At 48.5% G+C, this 7,346-nt stretch overlaps 1 pseudogene; it reads left to right on the top strand.

Annotated features, from left to right (window-relative positions):
- The first annotated feature begins 4,894 nt into the window (after positions 1–4,894).
- LOC126195947 (5S ribosomal RNA) lies at positions 4,895–5,012 on the top strand (annotated as a pseudogene).
- The last annotated feature ends 2,334 nt before the right edge of the window (positions 5,013–7,346 follow it).

Below are 7,346 nucleotides of genomic sequence, written 5' to 3'. Positions count from 1 at the left end.
TATCTGGACGGCTGATCAGATATTTGTGGCACTGTCATCCCAAATGCAAGTCCAATGCACGACCTAACACCTTGTTCAAAAGAGGAGACAGAATTGCGAATAAGATGAAGTGTTGTAACCCGAGGATGGAGCCCGGACAACGAGAATGGGACAGCTGTAATAGTTGTATCTTCCTCTTCTTTTGCTTAGCGTTTAACCCGTCGGCTAGCAGATCCAACTTTTTTTTAATTTTTCAAGATTAAAGAAATTTTATTTTATGATCTGAGTATGTGACCGGATGCTTTTCCTGAGGCCACGGTTGTCAAGGTAACGTATGGGAGAGAAGTCATGTACGCCACCGCTTCATCTATTAGTGTCAGCGTATTTTAACTGTTTGGGTATCGCATTTTACGTGACGGAATTTGGGGACCAGTTCAGCATACGCCTAGTGACTGGAAAAAAGCGCAGAACCTATCGGTTTTCAAGATGGGGGCCGTAGGACAGATATACACAATTACAGACCTATTTCGTTGACGTCAGCCTGTTGTAGAGTTATGGAATATGTTTAATGCTCAAGAATTACGGCGTTCTTGGAGAACGAAAATATCCTCCATAAAAATCAACTTTGATACCGCAAAAATATTACCCTCTATTGGGTCCATGTCTTCCCTGTCTTCAGGTTTGTATTTTCCAGGAAACCTTTGTGTCTTGGTAGTTTTTCTTTAAGCGGATCACGTTCGTCAATATATTTAGGAGAAAGTTCGTTCCATTATACCTTGTTCTACTTCTGTGAACCAGGTTCCTTTGGTTTTCTTGATAGTAAGTAAATATCCTTATAGATATCACTCCTAGGCTCATTCATGTCATGTGACCGGAAAAGGCAATCCTTCCTTTCCGAATCGTGTCACTTCATCTTCTCCAGGAGCTCGTATACAAGTAAATTGATGAAAAAGGAATCGCAACACCAAAAATAAATGTACAACGATGAAATTTCACGACTACATTTGTCTAGATAACATATTTGTGTGATTAACATTGCAAGGTCACAGGTTAATGGACGTCCAAGAAAAGCCATTGCAAATGTGAAATGCTGGTACATTAATAACCGGTGTAACCGTAAGAATGTTGAATGCAAACATGCAAACGTGCATGCACTGTGTTATACAGGTGCCGGATGTCAGTCTGTGTGGTGGAGTTCCGTGCCTGTTGCACGAGATGGTTCACTACACGGAGGCTTAATGCTGTTTGTGACTGACGCTGCAGTCGTCCGATGATGTCCCACATGTGATCGACTGGAAACAGATCTGGTGATCGTGCAGTCCAAGACAACAAGTCGACACTCTGTAGAGCGTGTGGAGCTTCAACGGCGTTATATGGGCGAGCGTTATCCTGTTGGAAAACACCCCCTGGAATGCTGTTCTTGAATGGCAGCACAACAGTTGCAGTATGGGTGCGTGGGATAACCAGGAGAGTGCCCCTGCTGTCATACGAAATGGTACGCCAGACCATAACTTCAGATGTAGGTCCAAAGTGTCCGGCACATACACTCCTGGAAATTGAAATAAGAACACCGTGAATTCATTGTCCCAGGAAGGGGAAACTTTATTGACACATTCCTGGGGTCAGATACATCACATGATCACACTGACAGAACCACAGGCACATAGACACAGGCAACAGAGCATGCACAATGTCGGCACTAGTACAGTGTATATCCACCTTTCGCAGCAATGCAGACTGCTATTCTCCCATGGAGACGATCGTAGAGATGCTGGATGTAGTCCTGTGGAACGGCTTGCCATGCCATTTCCACCTGGCGCCTCAGTTGGACCAGCGTTCGTGCTGGACGTGCATACCGCGTGAGACGACGCTTCATCCAGCCCCAAACATGCTCAATGGGGGACAGATCCGGAGATCTTGCTGGCCAGGGTAGTTGACTTACACCTTCTAGAGCACGTTGGGTGGCACGGGATACATGCGGACGTGCATTGTCCTGTTGGAACAGCAAGTTCCCTTGCCGGTCTAGGAATGGTAGAACGATGGGTTCGATGACGGTTTGGATGTACCGTGCACTATTCAGTGTCCCCTCGACGATCACCAGTGGTGTACGGCCAGTGTAGGAGATCGCTCCCCACACCATGATGCCGGGTGTTGGCCCTGTGTGCCTCGGTCGTATGCAGTCCTGATTGTGGCGCTCACCTGCACGGCGCCAAACACGCATACGACCATCATTGGCACCAAGGCAGAAGCGACTCTCATCGCTGAAGACGACACGTCTCCATTCGTCCCTCCATTCACGCCTGTCGCGACACCACTGGAGGCGGGCTGCACGATGTTGGGGCGTGAGCGGAAGACGGCCTAACGGTGTGCGGGACCGTAGCCCAGCTTCATGGAGACGGTTGCGAATGGTCCTCGCCGATACCCCATGAGCAACAGTGTCCCTAATTTGCTGGGAAGTGGCGGTGCGGTCCCCTACGCCACTGCGTAGGATCCTACGGTCTTGGCGTGCATCCGTGCGTCGCTGCGGTCCGGTCCCAGGTCGACGGGCACGTGCACCTTCCGCCGACCACTGGCGACAACATCGATGTCCTGTGGAGACCTCACGCCCCACGTGTTGAGCAATTCGGCGGTACGTCCACCCGGCCTCCCGCATGCCCGCTATACGCCCTCGCTCAAAGTCCGTCAACTGCACACATGGTTCACGTCCACGCTGTCGCGGCATGCTACCAGTGTTAAAGACTGCGATGGAGCTCCGTATGCCACGGCAAACTGGCTGACACTGACGGCGGCGGTGCACAAATGCTGCGCAGCTAGCGCCATTCGACGGCCAACACCGCGGTTCCTGGTGTGTCCGCTGTGCCGTGCGTGTGATCATTGCTTGTACAGCCCTCCCGCAGTATCCGGAACAAGTATGGTGGTTCTGACACACCGGTGTCAATGTGTTCTTTTTTCCATTTCCAGGAGTGTAGCTCGGTTGCAGGTTCTCAACTGGCCTCCTAACCAACACACGGCCCTCACTGGCACCGAGGCAGAGGCACCTTTCGTCAGAAAACACAGCAGACCTCCACCCTACCCTCCAATGATCTCTCACTTGACACCACTGCTGCCGCAAATCGGGGATCGGTGAATGCACGCTACGGGGCGTCTCGCTCGGAGCTGTCCTCGGAGTAACTGATTTGTGACAGGCTGCTGCTGATGCAGTTACGATGAGCCAGGGCCGTACTCCGAGCACGATGGTCTTCGTTCTCGGTGGCATGACGTGACCGTCCGGAGCCCGGTCTTCTTGTGACTGTACATTCTCGTGACCACCTCTGCCAGCAATAATATACAGCGGCTACATTTCTGCCAAGTCTTTCTGCAGTATCACAGAAGAAACATCCAGCTTATCGTAGCCTTATTTCTCGACCTCGTTCAGACTTGGTGAGGTGCTGATAATAGCGCCTTTGTCACCTTAAAGGCATTCTTGACTAACATCAATTCTCCACGTGCAATCACAAAGGTACCTAACGTACACGGCCGTTACAGCGTGTATTTAAAACATCCTCATAGTGCCACTACTAGCGTCTCTCGCATGCGAATGTTGCAAAATTTGATCTGACACCATCTTTCAGATGTAGAAACATGTCTACCAACTTGTGTTTATGTCACACAACGCCATTCTGGAGTTGCGATTTTTTCCCCCGCCAGTGTACTTCCTGGTTGCTATGCCGTCTGTATTCTGTTGTCTTTGATAAGTTCCAAGAATTTTCACATTTTTTTCCTTTGTCATCAGGTTTTGCACATTAAACCTTTCTTCTTCAGTGTAAGATCCTCTGCCTCGTGTAGAGCCTCTAGGCGAATAACAGTGGCCGCGCGGGATTAGCCGAGCGGTCTGGGGAGCTGCATTCATGGACTGTGCCGCTGTTCTTGGCGGAGGTTCGAGCCCTCCCTCGGGCATGGTTAGGATAATTTAGATTAAGTGGTGTGTAAGCTTAGGAACTGATGATCTTAGCAGTTAAGTCTAATAAGATTTCACACCCATTTGAACATTTTTTTAATAACAGTGAAATAGTTTCAAATTTTGGCGTTAAGTATATCGATCTCTTGTGGTATATTCCTTTAGTTAGTTAGTAGAGCATTTCCAGTTTGTTAATGCGCTACACGAAGGCTTCTTTCTCTGATAGCTCTTTTTTTTTTTTCTTAACATTTTCTAGTCTGACCTCTTCCTCTAGGCGCTGATCTTGACGGAAATTGCGTCTTCTCAAAGGGCATTTGAAGCTCAGCCTTCACTTCCTGTGTCTTCATTTTGTTGCACCGAGCGAGGTGGCGCAGTGGTTAGCACACTGGACTCGCATTCGGGAGGACGACGGTTCAATCCCGTCTCCGGCCATCCTGATTTAGGTTTTCCGTGATTTCCCTAAATCGATTCAGGCAAATGCCGGGATGGTTCCTTTGAAAGGGCACGGCCGATTTCCTTCCCAATATTTCCCTAACCCGAGCTTGCGCTCCGTCTCTAATGACCTCGTTGTCGACGGGACGTTAAACACTAACCACCGCCACCACCACTATCATTTTGTTATTTTGGTATACCTATTACTAATATTATAAGTGGTTACTTTAGGAGCTATGTGCACTTGTTCAGTAGAAGAAATGTGTTTCATAGTAGCGAATATGAAAAACTGCTCATGTTTGCTGTACTTTTTTCTTATTTTGCTCCATATTACCACGTCTCAAACTATTGAAAGCGAAGAGTTTGCAGAAGAAAAGATTTGTTTCACAGATACGCATTTTTGGAAGTATGCTTTTAGAGCCTATGTTTACTAGAATTTGATCGTTGCTGTCATATTCTTGAATATTTACCATGGATCCTGGGACACCATTCAAGTGAATTTCTTCCATTAAAATAATTTTGATATTTCTGTAGTAGTAGAGAGTAGGCAACGGCCTTGCCGCAGTGGCTACACCGGTTCCCGTGAGATCACCGAAGTTAAGCGCTGTCGGGCGTAGTCGGCACTTGGATGGGTGACCATCCAGGGCACCATGCGCTGTTGCCACTTTTATGGGTGCACTCAGCCTCGTGATGCCAATTGAGGAGCTACTCGACCGAATAGTAGCGACTTCGGTCAAGAATACCATCAGAACGACCGGGAGAGCGGTGTGCTGACCCCACGCCCCTCCTATCGGCATTCTCCTCCGAGGATGACACGGCGGTAGGATGGTCCCGGTAGGCCACTCGTGGCCTGAAGACGGAATGCTGAAGTAGTAGAGACGCGAATCATCAGGAAAATATCTTACGAAAAACTTCGGAAGGTTGGAAATTACGAAGTAATGATGAAATTTATCGAAACATAGAAAACATAAAACAAGATCGGTATTTTTTGGCCATTTGTGTGGAATGCAAGCCAACCCATTAACCAATCCTGCTCCTCCTCACTGGTCATACCGGACTCGAGAGTCCACTACCGCAGCAGCGTGTTTTCGCCACCTGTCCCTGTCTTGGGTTATTTCCTTCCATTCATCTTCAATACCTAGGCTCCTCAAATCAGCCTTCACATTGTCCTCCCACCTACGCCTCGGTCTCCCCACAGGACATTTTCCCTCTAAGTGCCCTACCAGTACTCTGCGCGCTGCCCTGCCCTCATCCATTCGAGCTACGTGACCCGCCCATCGCAGCCTACGTGATTTAATAACACTGATTACGTCAGGGCTTGAATAGAGTTCGTGAACCTCTTCGTTACGCAGTTTTCGCTACTCTCCGCTAATGTCATCCCTTTTTGCTCCGAAAATTTTCCTCAAAATTTTGTTAACCCATTAACCAATAAGATCTTAAAATATTTGTTGGCTAAAAATTTAACAAGTTGGATTAAGAAAAAAAAAAATAAAAACTGAAGAAATATCTGTAAGACGCGTGTTTAAAGTGATGAATATGGAAGGATTGAAAGGTGTAGAGTGAAGACAATGATTTGAAACGATTAGGGGCGAAAATAAAAAAAAACTTAGTCAACTGATGAAAGACTAAAGAAAAGAAAATAAGAACGAATAAGGAACTGAAATTGGCAAGCAGTTCTTCGTTGATCCACCCTACACAATAAAAAAAGAACACCGTCGAAAAGTGTGGCGATGAAAATTTTCTTTGTCTACATCTACATCTACATCCATACTCCGCAAGCCACCTGACGGTGTGTGGCGGAGGGTACCCTGAGTACCTCTATCGGTTCTCCCTTCTATTCCAGTCTCGTATTGTTCGTGGAAAGAAGGATTGTCGGTATGCCTCTGTGTGGGCTCTAATCTGTCTGATTTTATCCTCATGGTCTTTTCGCGAGATATACGTAGGAGGGAGCAATATACTGCTTGACTCCTCGGTGAAGGTATGTTCTCGAAACTTCAACAAAAGCCCGCACCGAGCTACTGAGCGTCTCTCCTGCAGAGTCTTCCACTGGAAGACTTGTCATCAGGATTTCAACCGGAGAGGCGACATCATTGCTCTTTAACGACTATGGAGATACGTTGTGGCACCTCTCCTGAAGGACCTTGACAAAGTCCAATAATTGCAGCCAACTTGTAATCAATCAAGTCGTATGCGTGGAAGCAGAAGGGCAGGCAATTGCCGGCATGTGTGATATGCAGCCTGCCTCCCCGTATGATGTCGGCAAACAAGTTGCCGGCGGTACTGCGGCCCTCGGACGGTGGCAGAGGGAGGTGCGGACAGGGCGGGGCGGCGCACAATGGCGGTAACGACGGCTGACACAGACCGATGCGGGCAATCAGCGCGCCTTGTAGGCCGGCCCGCGGCCCGCGGCGCGCAGCCACAGCCGCCGCTGCCGTCGGGCTTCCGCGTCACGGCCGGCCTTACCTGCCGCTGCCGTGACGAAACGCTGAGTGCCGCCCGTGTGGGCACCTACCCCTGCGCCATGCTTCAGACCACCCCGGTTTAAGCCCCTTTTACACAATCGACTTTCTTGTCTCAATTGACTGCTCGCGACAAGTGAGTCTGCTGCAGCACCCATGGTGCTTTATTCCTGCACTCGGTGTCATCTGTCTCGTGTAGTCACTTTCGTTTGCACATGAACGCCATTTACACTGTCAAATGTCATGACATACTGATGTGCACGTATACAGATGGTCGTAGTATCGCGTACATAAGACATAAAAAGACAGTGCATTGGCACAGCTTTCATTTGTACCCATGTGATTCTCTAACATTCTGCGTGGTGTCTGTTTGTTCTAAGTCGTGTCTCCCTACCACTTTCGCGCAACGACGCTCTGAGCGTGTTTTTTAGGGAATTGACTAGATTGAACCTGGGACCTGTAGCTGGTAAGGAGACGCCAGACCACAAATGACATGTAGAGTTCAGAAGAGTTTAGTGAGACTAGCGATGATATAATCA

Source organism: Schistocerca nitens, chromosome 7 (genome assembly GCF_023898315.1).
Source record: "Schistocerca nitens isolate TAMUIC-IGC-003100 chromosome 7, iqSchNite1.1, whole genome shotgun sequence".
NCBI lineage: Eukaryota > Metazoa > Arthropoda > Insecta > Orthoptera > Acrididae > Schistocerca > Schistocerca nitens.
Note: the sequence above shows the minus strand (reverse complement) of the source record. Positions and strands in the feature narration are given on the sequence as shown.